The sequence below is a fragment of the Amblyomma mixtum genome, unplaced genomic scaffold (genome assembly GCF_055824585.1).
Source record: "Amblyomma mixtum isolate Tamu unplaced genomic scaffold, ASM5582458v1 scaffold_21, whole genome shotgun sequence".
Lineage (NCBI taxonomy): Eukaryota > Metazoa > Arthropoda > Arachnida > Ixodida > Ixodidae > Amblyomma > Amblyomma mixtum.
The window spans coordinates 721,488-739,732 of record NW_028317718.1 but is presented as its reverse complement, the minus strand read 5'-3'; positions in this window follow the sequence as shown (position 1 = coordinate 739,732).

Genomic DNA, 18,245 nt, shown 5'->3' with positions numbered 1-18,245 from the left:
TAGTGTATCTCTAAACTCAATTTTGGGAAAGTTATTCACGATTTTCGCGGGACATAGCCTTTTCGGCCGCCGTTTCGGCCGCCATTGCGGCCTCCCCGGCTGTCGCTGTGTCGGCGGCCATTGGGCACTGTCTCGGCTCTCCCAGCTTAGACATAGGTTAAGCCAGTCTAGGGCCATTTTTTTTTGCTTTATTAGGCTCCCTCGTCTAGGGAGGAGGCTGAGCTTTTGTACTCCTCCTCCAGAAGGGTCGAATTCATTTCGGGGTGAGCCTTTTGTGCGTGTAGCTATTTTCTTCAAAAAGTTATTAATTATTTTGTAATCGCCTAGTGATTTTCACTGTGCCTTAGGGGCGCAACTAAATTTGCCTTTTAAGCAGATTCCCTTGCTGTACACAATTAAAACTTAGTAACAATAGATTCCTGAATCAACACAGATCATAAGGTAGTTATTCGTGTATCTATAAACTTAAGTGTGGGAAAGTTATTCACGATTTTCGAGTGACTTCATAGCCGCAATGGACGCCATTGCGGCCTCCCCAGCTTAGGGCTGTCTCGGCGGCCATTGAGTGTATCGCGGCTTCCCCAGCTCTAACACAGCCATAAAGCAGTCTAAGGCCACATTTTTGTCTTTATTAATTTTTCCAGCCGTGGCACAGGGCTGAGCTTTTGTACTCCTCATTCAGGGGGGTCGAATTCACCTACGGTTCAGCCTTCCACTCGTGTAGCTATTTTCTTTAAAAAGTTATTAGGCTTTTTGTAATCGTGCTTGTCGGGCAGGGCCCTTCGGGGGCATCGCCATAGGATCCATCGAGGGAGTTCTAAACGTGGCACAACTTTCTTAATTCTTCATTGTGGAAAAAAAAATATATAAAAAAGGAGGAACAGAGAACAACTTGTGAGGATGACTAAAGACAGGGACAGGGAGAGAGACAGGGAGAAGAACAAAAAGCCAAAGAAGACCCATCAGGAGGTCTCTTCGAAGCCAGAAGAGAACACCCCTTCCTTGCACAGCCGAAAAAGGAGGGAAGATGAGCAGGAAGAAAACACATCCACAGCAGATGCGTGGAATAGTTATTTTGAAGAGGAATGGGGGGGAACAGCGCCCCCAAGAGTAGACCTCCCTCCGTCGCCCACCCTCGGTGAGGCACAGGACGAACAGGACACTGACTTTCCCCTGCTGGTCTCAGAGGATTTGTCCCCGCAAACCAAATCAGTAGAGAAAAGGGCCAAGCATCCTCCGTCACCCACTCTCAGTGAGGTGCATGTGGATCGGGACGTGGGTTTTCCCCCCCGGGTCTCGGAATGTTCGTCCCTGCAGGGTGAACCGGAGGAGAGAGGAACCGCCCTGACCAGGATGGCAAAGATTGATGTATCTGTTTTTAAGGCACTTACCAAGCTGTCAGTAATTAACACTGGCAATGCAGAAGCAGAGCAACAAATTAATGAGCTGTTGACAAACGTAACAAAGCTTAAAATGCTCCTACTGGAGTCTACTCACGAAGTTGAAGCCCTGAAGGGTGAAATCAAAGGATTGAAGGAACGACACCCCATCGACAAGGGACCCAATCCGACGGGCCCATCGTGGAGAGACGTGGTGGAAAAGGGCACGTATCAACCAGGCCCCCACACTGAGGTTAGACAGGTGAACGGACCACCACGAAGCGAAGCAGTTATATTGCACTCAGAGGAGTTAAATCCTAATGGAGTAGCAGAACTTGTTCGTAGCAACATGGATCCATGTGCCCTGGGTCTGAGAGATGTGACCATGAGACCCTGCAGAGCAGGAGTCGTCATTGCATCAAGCTCTAGAGAGACAATCAAGAGAGTAGAAGAGGAGGTGGACAAATGTGAGGCCATTAGGGAGAAAGTAAAGGTACGAAGACCCAAAACAAAGCTTCCACAAGTGAAGGTTGTGGGAATTCCTAGGGAGATCTCAGCATCTGAAATAATCCCGAGGATTATTGTTCAGAATGATATGAAATGTGTCGAGCAGGATGCTAAAGTGGTCCATGAAAGAGACAGAAAACTGGGAAAAACCTTAGTTTTGGAGCTAACAAAGAAAGGCTTTGAAGCTTTCAATGGACGTAGAGATGTAAATGTCCAGTGGACAAAATGTCCTCTGTACGACGCAACTTACGTTCCAAGGTGCAAGGGCTGCGCCCGAATTGGGCACACAGAAAGAGTGTGCAACAACGCACGAAGGTGTATCGACTGCGGACAGGATCATCATGTCAGGCAGTGTAGCGAGACAGAATTTTTCTGCAAAGCATGTGAGGACAATGGTCGCGAGAAGGAAGAATGCCAGCATTCTTTCTGGAGCTTCACCTGTCCTACTTTCCAGGCGGCACAGGCAGCTGAAACTAGAGCTCTAGTCGAGAAACTTCAATAAAAGAGCTCAAACAGGAAACATGGCTCACACAACCAAAACCCTTCAAATAAATTTAGCTAGGGCATTTAAAGCTACAAAACACTTAACGAACTTTCAAATTCAATTTCAACAAGATATCTCATTAATTCAAGAACCATATACATTACAAAATCAAGTAATAGGTTTTCCTATTAGACACAAAATTTTAGCAGGACCTATTAATCCAAAATCAGTCATAGTAGTGCACAATGAAAAAATTTCGGTATTTCCCATTAAGCAGGAACAAAATATGGTGGCCGCAAAATTGACTATTGGCAGTAATCAAGTTTTAATTATAAATTGCTACATATCACCAAGTCAAGAACTAGAAAGTACACTTATAGTATAGAGCAGGTCCTACGGGATTTTCCCACTACATATACCCTTATAGTAGGGGATTTTAACGCCAAAAACGCGGAATGGGGAGGAGAGATTACCGATGAAAAAGGAAAGGTGATGGTGGATTTCATCACATTAAACAATTTAAGCTTAATTAACGAAAAGCAAAGCCTACCAACTTTCGAGACCACTAACGGCAAGAGTTGGATTGACTTGGCAATGGCTTCAACGTCCTTGGAATCGCAAATAAAGAATTGGGAAGTACTAGAAGACTATTCGGGCAGTGACCACAGGTACATAAGTTTTGAAATGTTTTCAGGAAAAAAAGAGCAAGTAGTTAGACTTACAAAAAAGGGCGAACTTGATGTCCTTGATGCTCTTGGAAAGGATAAGTGGATAACAGACAGAGGAAGAGAAACAATCTACACCAAGGAACAGTTGAACAGCATAGTTAAAGCATTTTATGAGAAGGTGGGTCGTTTAACGAAACAATTCTCTAAGGTGATTAAAAATCGAACGGAAAGAGCCAAGGCATGGTGGAAGCCAGAACTAGAGATAGAAAGAAAAAAAGTAAACGCACATAGAAGACGTTTTCAAAGAGCTCAAGGTGAGATGAGAGAAATTTACAGGCAAATATACAAGGAGGCCGTTAAAAAATACGAAAAGAACCTGGATGAAGCAAAGGACAAATCGTGGAAGGAGTTGTGTGCACAGGCGGGCAACAACCCCTTCACATTACCATATAAAATTGCTGCTAAAAAAATAAAAACAGCAGTTGTAATACCTAGTATTTCAACGGACTCAGGAGACGTTACAAAATCGGAAGAGGAGGCAGTGGAGTTCATCCTTAAGACTCTATACGAGGTCGAAGAGGATTCTTCAAGAGGACAGAGAGGGACTTCGGGAGACACAACTGTGAGAGAGGGTAACCGGGAACCCAACGAAGTTAGTAATGAGGAGGAGGGCCATTTAGACCAATGTAATGATGTGGATTTCACTGAGGAGGAGGTAGATCATGTTGTAGCGACACTTAAAAAATTCATTGCACCAGGACCAGACAACTTAAGTACATACTTTATTCAAGAATTGTATAATAAGCAAAAACATTTCTTTATTAACATATTTAACTCGGCACTTAGATTAGGAATCATTCCGGAGAGTTGGAAAATATCAAAAATAATATTAATTCCGAAAAACAGAGAGAACTTAAGCATCGGTGCTGGCTCGTTTAGACCTATAGCTATAAACTCCATATTCGGAAAAGTACTAGAGAAATTACTGAATAATAGAGCATACTACTTTCTAACTAGTAATAACCTTCTACCACTAAGACAGTATGGGTTTAAACATAAAACCTCGGCAACAATGGCATTAACACGCATTACAGAAATTATTAAAAGAGAGACAGAAAGTTTTAAGAAAACTCTAATTATATCATTGGATATAAAAAATGCATTTAACCAAATTAATGAAGATAACATAAAACCGATACTTGAAAAACTTAAATTTCCTGATAATATTAAGGCGCTAATTCTAGATACATTAAGGAATAGAACAATAAAGTATGAAACTCAGAGTATTAACTTGCAATATGACCTTAAAAAGGGATCCCCACAGGGTTCACCATTAAGTCCATTACTTTGGAATCTAATCATAGCAGAACTATTAGCTCAAGACAAAACAACGAACGTTGAAATACAAGCGTTCGCAGACGACATTACTATAACAGTAAGTGGGAAGTCGCGTTTGGAAATGGAACGAAATTGTGAAGAGGCCCTTAAACAAACTGCAAAATGGGCGCAAGACAACCGCCTTGAATTTAATTATAATAAGTGTCAATACTTATTAATAGGGAAAAGGAACTACCAAATGTAGCATTAAACATACTGTGCAATGTGTTACCAATTCATTTAACGATAGAGAAGGAAAATCATCTATATGACATTATTAATAATAAAAAAGATTTTGATTGGGAGAACAACATTTTTAAGGGAGAAGAAATTGCGCAAAGACTGGATAAATGGATAGTTCATCCAGCAAAAAGACAAAAAATACCATTTGGCAAACAAATTGAACGCTCAGACTATCAAATTTTCACGGACGGCTCCGAGACAGAACTAACAGTGGGGGCGGCCTTCGTTGTATACGACAATAAAGGAGAAGTAGTATATTCCGAACAATTCAAATTGCCAAAACATGCCAATAATTTTATAGCAGAGGCTACTGCTATTAAAGAAGCAGTACGGTATGTAACGAGTATCCAGGGTACGAGTCATCATTATCAGATCCTTACTGACAGTCTGTCAACACTACAAGGACTTAAGAATCCGTATAATACCAACATATTCATTGAAGAAATTAGGACCCTAGTTAATGATCATAATCACCATAAGATTACATTCACCTATGTGAGAGCACATAGGGGTATCATAGGTAATGAGGTAGCAGATCATCTAGCTAATAAGGCGAGAACACAGGGAATAGAGGTAGTAGTACCAATTACAAAAAGATTCGTTAAAACGGAATTATATAAAGAAGCACAACAAAAATGGGAAATATATTGGCAAAAATTTGGAAAAGAGACATATACATATCAATGGATCAAATCTGTTAAAAGTATTCCAAACCATTTTCCTACGAATCACTTACTGACACAGGCAATTAGTGGACACGGACGATTTTCATTTTACTTAAACCGATTTAATATTGGAAATCAGAAATGTCCGTGCGGAAGGGATCCAGAATCATTTGATCATTTCATCACGGACTGCGAAACAACGAAGCAATTAAGGACTAAATTAAATCATGTTCTATCCAATAACAGTGCAAGTAATAAAACTGAATTAATCAAAAATAAAAAGGCATTAAAGATAATGGAGGAAATGACTGCACTTGTAAATGAAAAAATCCTCTTAGTATAAACAAACAGAAATCACTAACCTACGATTTCGTCTCCGGACGGAGGGGGGGATAAAGCCAATCCTCCGAGTAAACTCTACTATTCCAATGTGTGCCCTGAATCAAATGAGGAATGGTTCCACCAACATTTCGGCTCCCTTGTGGTTGAGCAGCCCATATGTGGGCTATGATACAATAGCTCCCTACGGGTTGAGCGGCCCATCAGTGGCCTTACGACAACGGCTCCCTACGGGTTGAGCGGTCCACTTACGGGACCGAATGGCAATATACTTGTCTGGAGTGACCTACTACGGGTCCCAACAGCAAGCTCCCTTCGGGTTGATCATCCACACTGTGGAATATTAAAGAGCTCCCAACCGGTTGAGCAATGGAAATATGCTGCCCGGCTCTATAGGGCAGAATACCCATGGAACCAATAACCATCCCTTCATGGAGCTTCTATTCTCCATGTTTTTGCGAAACAACTGGCACGGAAAATATCCAACAAGGGCCAAAGGAAAAAATAAAATAAAAAAAAAAATCTTTCCCCAAACCCCGAGGAGGCATGTTCTGTGGTTAGCGAAAATTGGGCATAAATTTTCTTTTTAAAAATAGATATCCTTGCGCTGTTATAACAAATAGAACATTGTGAACATACAGTAGGTAGTTAGAGTCTATGTAAGAAAATACAATAGTAAAGAAAAGATATAGGCTCACATAAATTAGCTTGGAAAATTGAATTTATTTTCTTTCTCCTTTTATACGATTGCTGAATACTAACGAAGGCCGTAGCCAAAAAAGAAAATATTAAGTATTATTTAAGATAAATCAAACATTGGACAGTATGTTTATGACGAGTTAGGGGGAAAAAAAAAGAAAAAGAAAAAAGTACATTTTTGAAAGGGGAAAATAAAAGAAATAATCGTAAAAATACAATAACTCTTAATTTATGTAACCCAGTATTCTCATTTGCAAAAAGTAAAGGAATGTAATAGGGGAAAAACAATAACCAATAGTTCAAATGGAACAATGTTTTGCAATGCGTACTAATTGAAATTTTTGAGTGGAGTTTTTCAGGGGACCATCCTGACAGTCAAGAATTGAGCCTACCTGTGTCATCAAGACACCGGAACAAGCGGGACTGGAGACAGAAGAATCAAGCTATCCATCTTACTAACACTATATTGTGTGTCAAGAAAACAAAAATCTCTGTACGTCAAGACAACTAACAAATAATAAATAAACGCCCTGAGGTTGCCCGGCCCGGCTCCTTTGGCGGTGGTTTCGCTGGTGGTACTACCCCTTCTCCTCTTCCTTTTTTTTTCTCTCTCTTCTTTTCACTCTTTTTTTTTACACTTTTCTGAAATGCAAAATTCTCTTTTTTTTATTCATTTTTAATTTTATTGGTTTGAGCCCGTTGTGTCGTAAGACGGTGCGGGCAGGGCACTTTTTTATCTTATTTATTTTTTAAGCCCACACTAATATCTGTCCCTATCTACTGAAATGTCCGTGCGGAAGGGATCCAGAATCATTTGATCATTTCATCACGGACTGCGAAACAACGAAGCAATTAAAGACTAAATTAAATCATGTTCTATCCAATAACAGTGCAAGTAATAAAACTGAATTAATCAAAAATAAAAAGGCATTAAAGATAATGGAGGAAATGACTGCACTTGTAAATGAAAAAATCCTCTTAGTATAAACAAACAGAAATCACTAACCTACGATTTCGTCTCCGGACGGAGGGGGGGATAAAGCCAATCCTCCGAGTAAACTCTACTATTCCAATATGTGCCCTGAATCAAATGAGGAATGGTTCCACCAACATTTCGGCTCCCTTGTGGTTGAGCAGCCCATATGTGGGCTATGATACAATAGCTCCCTACGGGTTGAGCGGCCCATCAGTGGCCTTACGACAACGGCTCCCTACGGGTTGAGCGGTCCACTTACGGGACCGAATGGCAATATACTTGTCTGGAGTGACCTACTACGGGTCCCAACAGCAAGCTCCCTTCGGGTTGAGCATCCACACTGTGGAATATTAAAGAGCTCCCAACCGGTTGAGCAATGGAAATATGCTGCCCGGCTCTATAGGGCAGAATACCCATGGAACCAATAACCATCCCTTCATGGAGCTTCTATTCTCCATGTTTTTGCGAAACAACTGGCACGGAAAATATCCAACAAGGGCGAAAGGAAAAAAAAAAAAAAAATCTTTCCCCAAACCCCGAGGAGGCATGTTCTGTGGTTAGCGAAAATTGGGCATAAATTTTCTTTTTAAAAATAGATATCCTTGCGCTGTTATAACAAATAGAACATTGTGAACATACAGTAGGTAGTTAGAGTCTAAGTAAGAAAATACAATAGTAAAGAAAAGATATAGGCTCACATAAATTAGCTTGGAAAATTGAATTTATTTTCTTTCTCCTTTTATACGATTGCTGAATACTAACGAAGGCCGTAGCCAAAAAAGAAAATATTAAGTATTATTTAAGATAAATCAAACATTGGACAGTATGTTTATGACGAGTTAGGGGGAAAAAAAAAGAAAAAGAAAAAAAAAGTACATTTTTGAAAGAGGAAAATAAAAGAAATAATCGTAAAAATACAATAACTCTTAATTTATGTAACCCAGTATTCTCATTTGCAAAAAGTAAAGGAATGTAATAGGGGAAAAACAATAACCAATAGTTCAAATGGAACAATGTTTTGCAATGCGTACTAATTGAAATTTTTGAGTGGAGTTTTTCAGGAATTGACAGTCAAGAATTGAGAATACCTGTGTCATCAAGACACCGGAACAAGCGGGACTGGAGACAGAAGAATCAAGCTATCCATCTTACTAACACTATATTGTGCGTCAAGAAAACAAAAATCTCTGTACGTCAAGACAACTAACAAATAATAAATAAACGCCCTGAGGTTGCCCGGCCCGGCTCCTTTGGCGGTGGTTTCGCTGGTGGTACTACCCCTTCTCCTCTTCCTTTTTTTTTTTCTCTCTTCTTTTCACTCTTTTTTTTTACACTTTTCTGAAATGCAAAATTCTCTTTTTTTTATTCATTTTTAATTTTATTGGTTTGAGCCCGTTGTGTCGTAAGACGGTGCGGGCAGGGCACTTTTTTTTCTTATTTATTTTTTAAGCCCACACTAATATCTGTCCCTATCTACTATCTAGTGAAACCACAGCCAAGGGAACGGGCTTGGCAAAATCAGCGGGGAAAGAAGACCCTGTTGAGCTTGACTCTAGTCTGACTCTGTGAAGAGACATGAGAGGTGTAGCATAAGTGGGAGGTCGCGGGATACGGCCTCGTTTCGGCGGGGTCCTCGTGGCCGTCAGTGAAATACCACTACTCTCATCGTTTCTTTACTTACTCGGTGGAGCGGAAAGCGGACCATTGTGTTGTCCACGCTTCTAGCGCCAAGTGCGGGGGCCTCCGTGATCCTTCGGGCTTTGCGGAAGGCCTGCACGATCTGTTCCGAAGACAGTGTCAGGCGGGGAGTTTGACTGGGGTTTGACAGATGTACCGCCCCAGTCGGAGTCTCATTCCATGCTAAAATCAAAATAACGGCAAAAATAAAGTGGAATGAGAAAGAGCCTGCACCTGCGGAGCATCAACAGGCTTAAACCAATCAAAAATAAAAGAAAAGGGCCCAAATGGCCAAAAGAAGAATTTGGTGGAAAAAGCCAATGGGAAAAATAACAGGAGGGCACGGTAACAAAAGTGTCCGAAGGGCTCAACGAGCACAGAGGGATGATAGATCCTCGGAGAGCTTCTTTTATTTACAAAAACGATGATGGTGCCAAGAGGGAGAAAGGAAAAAAAAAAAAATAAATAAAAAAAAATAAAAAAAAAAAAAAAAAAAAAAAAAAAAAAATAAAAAATTATGGAAATGACAAGAACATATGTATAAGAAAATTAGAAGAAATAGTAATTCACAAAAATATAATATTTACAAGAGAAAAACAAAAAATATATATAGCAATATTTACAATATTTACAAAAGGAAAAGAAAAGGAGAAAGGGAAAAGAAAAGGAAAATAAAATAGGGAAAGAAAAGGAAAGGAAAACAAAGAGAAGCAGGAAAAGAAAAGGAAAGTAAAACAGAGGAAAGAAAAGGAAAAGTGAGGAACGAGAAACAAATTGAAGGTGAGAAGAGAAAATAGAAGAAAAAGAACTGAAAAGAAATGATTAGAACATATGTACAAGAATATTGCAAAAGGACTAATATTTACAAAAGAACTAGTAATTACAAGGGAAAAATATTTACAATAAAAATAACAAAAGAAAAGAAAGAAAGAAAAGAAAAAGGAATGAAAAATAGAATAGGGAAAAGAACGAGAAATGTCAGAAATGGAAAACAAATTAGAAGCGAGAATACAAAAAAAAAAAAAAAAAAAAAAAAAAAAAAAAAAAAATGGAGAAAAGAAAAGAAAAATCAGGAATGGGAAACTAAAGAAAAGGGAAAATAGAAAATAGAAGAAAAAGAAAAGTGATGGGTATGGGTATGATGAGGAGAAGCACAAGGTGAAGCCAGGTGGTGCAGGTCTATGGCTCGTCAATCCAGGAGGCAGGAGAAAGAAGATCTTGGAGGGCGAGTAGAAAGGGAGAAGGTGAAGATCTTGAAGGCGTAGGAAATGGGTAAAAGACTTGGGAAGTATAAAGCAGAAGTGAAGGCAGTAGGAAAGAAACGTGGGCGAAATGAGATAGGTATAGAAAATGTGCCTCTCGTACGTGATTGATATGAAAGAACAGAAGAGAAAGAAAAACAGAAGAGAAAGAAAAAGGAAAGTAAAGGAATGGAAAATTTTCTAGGAATAAGAAATGTGTAGAAAGTATGTGGAAAGTGTTAGAGAGAAGGAAAAAAGAAAAGGAAAGGGGGTGGTGATGCATAGGGTTAAGTAGAGTGATGTAAGAAATGTAAAAGAAAAGAAGCGAATAGAAAAGGAGTGAAACCAATGTATGTGTAATTGTAGTGTAAATGTTTGTATAGGAATGAGAAATAAAAGAAAAGTGTAATGTGTAAGTATTCTGAGGAACCGAGACACACCGCCACAGAGAGGAGGACACACCAGCATCCACCCATGATGGGGCCAAATGTCCCCCCTGTGGAAGCGGTACTCGGTCATATGTATGTGTGGGTGTGAGTAAAAGTGTCAGGTGTAATGTACTAGCGGCGTGAATGATCAGGGAGCGACTGACTGACGAGCGATACGATTCGAAGTAACAAAGCTACGGTGCGGCGGTCATCAAGCCAGGACCGCCACACCGCAGTGGTGTTTGTTTGTGTTTGTGAACGTGGTAATTGTGTAGCAATGTGTTGTGTGATGGGACAATGAAGTGACAAATAATGAGGCACATCACCAGTTGGGTGACCACAGGGACATGATGGAGATGATGATAATCCGAAACGGTGAAAATAAAAAGGGAAGCGGCCATGACCGGTGAGGAGTGTTGTTAGTGGTTTGGGTGGTGGAAATGTGTCTGGAATGTTGTGTACACTGGGAATCCAGGAATATATTCCGGTTCCCTCGTTGTTGTGTTGCCACCAGTGATGCCATTGTGCAAGTACAGTGTTGTGTAAGTGTTTCCGTATGGATGATCGAGTTAGAGTGGATTGTCTGATGCGTGTGGATCGGCTGGCGCGAGATGCGATGATGTCGGCAAGTTCATTGCCAAGAACTCCGGAGTGAGATGGAACATGGTATATCTTTACGGGTCGAGCCTGTGTTAACGTATGTAATGATTGCTTGATGTGAAAGATACGAGTGTCTGTTGTGATGTAATTATTTAATGTTTTGAGGAGGGATAAGCAATCGGTATAGATGTGTATAGGTAGTGTACCTGGTATTGTTAAAGAATATGTAATGGCCTCCTGGAACGCAATGAGTTCTGCACCGTATGCACTGGATGAAAGCTCGACCCGAAAGCGACCGACTGAAATGAGATGTTCCATGGAATCGAACATGACGTATGAAGCGCCAGCAGATGTTGTTGTGTATGAGCCGTCCGTGTATATGTGATATCCGTGTTGGCGAGAGTAAGTGGATATGTCGGCTGATTGTAACTGTGTGTGTGGGAATGAGACGGCCTCGGCAGGGTGCTGAAGCGTGTCGTCGTACGGTGCCGCCACTTCGGAGGCGCGATACGTTCTAGAACCGAACGTGACGTCCAATCTACGTGCGAAGAGCGCAAACTCCGCATTCAACCGGTCAAGGTCGAGATGCAGAGGAGGCGCCCGCAACAGAATTTGGAGCGCCCTCGTGCTCGTAGTGGAGTACGCCCGGACCAACGCAAGAAGCGGGGCCCGTTGGACGGAAACCAAACGAGCACGCAGTCCGGAGTGAGGACTTTCTGTCCACCACACAGGGGACGCATAGGTGAGGGCCGGCAAGACGACCTGGGTGTAAAGTGCCCTCAGCTGGCCGGGAGCCGGCGTGCCACTGAGCCGCAGGAACGTGCTGAGGCGTGCAGAGAGCATCTCGGCGCGCTCCTTGAGCAAATCCCCGTGAGCTATGAAGGACAGGGTGCGGTCGAAGACAACGCCAAGCACTCGAACGGAGGGCCTGAATTGCAGGCGGACTCCGTCGAGGCGAATGGCGGGAGGTGTGCGTCCCATACCCCCCCGGGGGGGAGAGATGAGAAGGCACACCGTCTTCTCCCTGCTGATGGAGACCCTTGCCCCCCTCGCCCACGAGGCTACTCGGCCGAGTGCCTCCTCTGCAAGAGCCGTCAGCTGCTTCCTGGAGCTGCCAGGCACAACGACGACAACGTCGTCTGCGTAGGCCTGGAGCGACACACCCTCTGGCATCGGCAGCTCGAGCAAACCACGCACAACTATGTTCCAGAGGAGCGGTGACAGTGGAGAACCCTGCGGGCTGCCTAAGGTGGGACGCGCAACCGCGTCTCCCGCGCTAGAGCGGAATACCACCTCGCGGTCCGATAGGAAGGACCGGAGCAGCGCGCAGACGTTTCTCGGGCATCCCCATTGCGCGAGAGAACTGAGCACAAGGGGATGCCATACACTGTCAAAGGCGCCCCTGAAATCGATGGAAATCAGTATGGCGTGGAGGCCGTCTGTTCGGAACCCTCTTAATTTTGAAACCAGTGCGTAGAGCGCCTGCACGGCACTCCGTTGCCTGGTGAATCCAAATTGGTTCGAATGGAGCAAATTTTGGTGGGCCATGAAGTGGTAGAGGCGACCGTAGAGAAGACGCTCGAGCACCTTGCCTAACACCGAATTCATAACTATGGGACGATATGATGTAGGTGTGTGTTGTGGTCTGCCGGGTTTATGAATGAAAATGATGCGACCTTTTCGCCACGCCACGGGGAAGTGACCGAAGCGAAGGGCCGAGGAAAATAAAGTGATGAAAAAATGTGGGTGTTGTGTCCAGAGTGTTGTGACTATTCGTGGAGTAAGGCCGTCGAGGCCCGACGCCGTGCCCTGCTTAATGCGAGAGAACGCAATGTCAATCTCGCCGTAAGTGAAGGGCACGTCGTCAGGGCCGCCGAGCGTTGTGTCTTGTGCAAGAAGTCTCGTGTTTGTGTGCTGTGGAAGGTCTGTTGTAGTGTCGTCGGTTGCAACGTGAGTGGCTAAGAGAGTGTGTGCTGTGTCGAGTAGTGACGTTGTGAGTGTACCGTCTGGCGTTTCTACTGGTGGAAGTGTGATTGGTGCGCGGAGTTTTGCAAATGCAATTTTGAATGGGCGGCCAAATATTCCACTCCTAATGAAGTCTCGAGCCAATGACTGTGTATCGTGGTGGCGTGCCTCTTCTATGTGCTTTCTAAAAGTTCGTAATGCAGTGTAATAAATTGAGCCGTAGTGTTGTCTGATGTGAATGTGTTTAGAGCGTTGGTATCTCCTGCGTAGAGCGCGGACACGCGAACGCTCGGTGGCGAGTTCCTGTGTCCACCATGACGCAGGTAGGTGTGTTTGTGTCGGTGCGGGTCTGAAAGATGAGTGTTTTTTGCGTGATTTTGCAATGAGAAGATGAAATTTGTTGACGATCGTGTCGATGGCATCTGCCGAAGCAAGACGGACGCCGGCCACCGCATTGAAAAATGGGTCCTGCGACATGTCGTGTAAAAGTCGTGTGGTACCTCTGTGTGTTAGTCTGCGCTGTCGAGTCGTGGATTGTGCTCCGAATTTGACTTCAATATGTCTGTGTTCCGATAGTGTACTTGTTTCGGAGACTTGCCATGTGTAAGGTATACTGATCATGTGGTTCGTGGCAAATGTAACATCGATCCAACTGTCAGTGTAAGCTGTCGAGTATGTTGGAGGGGATGCCGGATCGTTTAAAATTAGCAGGCCTGAGGACATTGCGAAATTTAGTAACTCCCCGCCCCTGATATCACAAATATGTGGTCCCCAGGCCGTGTGCTTGGCATTAAAATCGCCCCCCAAGACGACCGGCATACCCTCCGTGAGGATGAGTGCTTGTCGTATGTCATCGAATGTCTGTGTCATTGGAGTGTGCGGTGGTGCGTATGCTGATATTAACAGGCAGGATGCGGTGGCCGTCGAGCAAATGATAGCTACTACACGTGTGGTTACTGTTATGGGGAACATGTCGAAGTGTTGTTGCCGTGCGATGATGGCCGATCGCGGTCCCGACTGGGCCGCGAAGACGGTCCACTCCGGGGGTATGCCTGTAATGGTGTCAGATCGTGTGTAGGGGTCTGAAATGAGTGCGAAATGAAAATCTCCCTCCCTCAGTCTCTCCACTAACACCGGGGTCGCATTCCTGCAATGGTCGAGATTAATTTGTATGAATGAGAATGTTAAAGGTGTCATTGTTGTGCTGAAAAGTGAGATGTGAAAGTGTGTACGTATGAAGCAGGAATGGCCCTTGCGGAGAAGCTGAGCAGGAAAAATAGAGACGAATAAAGGCAAGAAAGGAAAAGAAGGGTGTAAAAAAGAAGGAAAGGTGAGAACGAGAGGGAGGGAGCTGTGTAATGCAGGAGTGTTGGTATGTGTAGCATCGAGTCTAGTCCCATGTGGATGTGATGTGAAACGTGATTGGTGCAGTGTAGAATACGTGTGTAGAGGAACGGAGGAACCGTGCATTTGCATAGGAATGAAGTAATGAACCGTATATGCGAAAGTGTATCGGAAAAGGAGAAAGGTAGGAATGAAAGAAAGTTAAAAAGGAACATGGCTGAACCACGTCCTTCGAAACAGAAGGGAAGAAATTTAGAGATTAGATTAGAGCAACATATACGGTTGGAAAGAGAGGAAAGGGGAAGAGATGGTTGGAGGGGGAATTGCCGGCGCCGTAAGCTAATTGCTTGGCGCCGAGCAAAAGTGTTGAATAGGAAAAAGTGCACGGTCCTCCGCCCCTCGTACTTTGTGTTTGTGTATTTAGCTGACGTCATAATCTGTTCTGAGTCGCATCCTGGCTATGCGTTCAGCAAGGATGGGACACTCCTTTGCCCCGGCCCTGTGAGGAGGAACCTCGCGTCCCGCACGTCTGCACACCGCACAAGCGACGGAGGCAGCACCACCCGAAGCGTCGCAGGCGGTTACAACATGCGCACCTGCGCAGCTCGTGCAGGCCGCCCTCGACGGATCGGAGGCAAGGCGGCAGTTTCGGCGGGAGTGCCCGTACTGAGCACAAAATGTGCACAAGGGGACGTGGAGGTCCTCCTCCACCTGGGCCGAGGACCAACCGATCGTCAGTCGCCCCCTACGCATTATTTTGGTAAACGCATCCGGGCTCACGCAGAGGACGTGCGTTTTGGTGTTATTACGAGCCCGGAACGTGTAGCGCCGGGTGATAGACGACGCGTCCAAACCAAGGTCGGCATTCTTCGCCACGACCTGTGAGACGACCGCGTCGTCCGCCACATCCGGGTCAACTCCCCACACGCGAATGTGGGGTTTACGGCGCTCCGCCAGTCGTACCGACATGGCATTGTTCGTGACCGCGTTGTTGCGGACCGCAGTAGTCAGATTGCGTAAGGTGTCGCGGTGTTTGGCGATCACCGTGACGCCTGTGGAAGTCTGTTTGAATTGTACTGGGCCAATGCCCTCGTCCTCAGGGATGATGTTTGCCTTAATGGTATGTATGAGCTGAGCCGGTGTGGTCGCGGGTGTAATGGGAGACAGAAAAGCGACGTGGCTCACGGAATCTTGTCGCTGGGCCGTTGTTTGGGATGATGAGGTCGTGGGAGGCGCCGGCATCGGCGCGGACGCAGATCGGGGGCCGCCGCGCACGACGTCCGCGAACGAGGGCACGGCGGATGGGGGGGGGCCGGCGCGCAGCCTGGTTTCCGCCGCGGAAGCCCGGGACCGAGCCTCAGCGGCGTCGCGCCGCTCCGTGCCCCACATGGTCCGGAGGACCTCCGCCCGGCCCCTGGCATCCGAGGCCAGCGCCCGGTACTCGGCGCAGCGAAGAACAAGCTCGCCGAACATCTGGGATATGGTCGTGCGAGCGTGCACCGGCACTTTGTTCTTCTCTGTATTCAGGAACGCCGTGAGGCGCTCCTGAAGTGCCGTGATCGATGAAAAATCAGGCATTGCAGCGAAGGCCAGGTCGAGCCTGGCCTCCGCGCTCGCAGGCCCCTCGGGGGAGGGACCGATGTCGTCCGGTGAGGGCCCCGGCCCGACGGCCTCCGGGCGGGGAGTCTCCGAAGGTGGAACTTCGCCCGAGGTCGGCGCAGCGTCAGGGGCACCGCGCGAACCCAGGGCGGCCGCAGAATCTGGGTTGCCAACCGATGGCGTCTCGGTTGGCCGCAGGTTGACAGCGGGGACCCCTGCAAGAAAATCGTCTCCGGCGTCTGAGAAGTCCGAGCGGGGCGTCGCAGCACCCGCGCCCGACTGCCCGGAGCCAGAACTGGGGTCCGGGGAGATGCGGTGGAGCGTCACCACCGGTTGGTCCCGCCCCGAGGGCGAGGCAGGGGGAGACGCCCCCAAAGAAGACATTCCCGCAGACGCGGGCGATAACCAGCCCGGTAACCAGCGGGACAGGGCTGGGCTGGATGAAAGTCACGCCGGGACGAAGGCCGGACTCGACCCGCAACGTCCCGAACGAGCCCGGACAAGGCCGCGGTCAGGCGAACGGCTCGGGTGATCAGGGCCACCGAAGGAGCCCCGAAATCGCGATGGCGCCGCGAAAACGGGTCGCGAAGGCAGCGGGTGGGACCGCGATCGCAGTCCGCAGCTGGAAGCCGCGACCGGAACGAGCCCGGGGCAGCAGGGCGGCCGAGAAAGCCGGGAGGACGTCTTCCTCTTCCTCCTTCTCGACCGCGGCAAAAGCTGCCGCGGCTAAGTCCGGATCCGCGAAAACGCGGAAAAAATCGCAAAAAGCGATTAGAATCTTGATGCGGCTCACCCGCACGTTGTCGTCGCCGCCGGAGATTGGAAAGGGGACGACCGAAGGCAGCCCCGAAGTCTCTCGGTAGTGGCCAGATGTAAACAGTGCCCAAAGGCCAGCCCCACCTCGCAGCGGGTGGAAGACCGCGAGGCGGCCGCAGGATGTGGTCGCGGCAGGTCCGGGGACGTCCGCTACCGCGAACGGCAGCAGAAAACCGCGCCCGGGAGGACCCCGAGGCAGCAGGGCAGCCCAGGAAGCCGATGGAACAACTTCGTCCTCCTCTTCCACGACCGCGGCGATCGAAGGCCGCGGTTCAGCAAAAAACCGCAAAAATGCGGTAAAAACCGCAAAATGCGGTTAAAAAACCGCTTGCGGTCGCAGAAGAGGTCGATGGGATGATGTCCCGGGCTGCGGGACTGCAAAAAGCAGGCCCGAGATCGCAGAGGGGGCCTATGGGCCCAGATGGGTGTGGCTGGGTGGGTGGGGCAGGCTAAGCCCAGCTGCCGGGAGCTCGGCCAGGCACGTCCATTCGCTCCGAGCGGCTCGTCAAACTCCCCGCCTGACACTGTCCTCGGAACAGATCGTGCAGGCCTTCCGCAAAGCCCGAAGGATCACGGAGGCCCCCGCACTTGGCGCTAGAAGCGTGGACAACACAATGGTCCGCTTTCCGCTCCACCGAGTAAGTAAAGAAACGATGAGAGTAGTGGTATTTCACTGACGGCCACGAGGACCCCGCCGAAACGAGGCCGTATCCCGCGACCTCCCACTTATGCTACACCTCTCATGTCTCTTCACAGAGTCAGACTAGAGTCAAGCTCAACAGGGTCTTCTTTCCCCGCTGATTTTGCCAAGCCCGTTCCCTTGGCTGTGGTTTCGCTAGATAGTAGATAGGGACAGTGGGAATCTCGTTAATCCATTCATGCGCGTCACTAATTAGATGACGAGGCATTTGGCTATTTTTGTTTTGCGGTCCTCCCCACCTCCCGCCGGTGGGACATTAGGTGTCCCACTGCGCCGCAAAAACATAGCTTTATTCAGCGTTTGGCGTGTGTCTTGAAGGAGCGTCTTCCTGCTGTGGCCCGGCAGCAGTACCGGAGAGAACAGGGACAAATCCCGAAGAAACAGGACCAACTCCACGGACACCAGGTCGACAAAGAGTTCCAGTGCGTATCAAAGAGAGATCTGCCATCCTCTTCAGGGGCAGCAGGGCCCAGTCCCGTACCGCCGAGGCTTCCTAGGCAGCACGCACTTAGTGCAAGCGAGACTTCAGCAGCCCTCA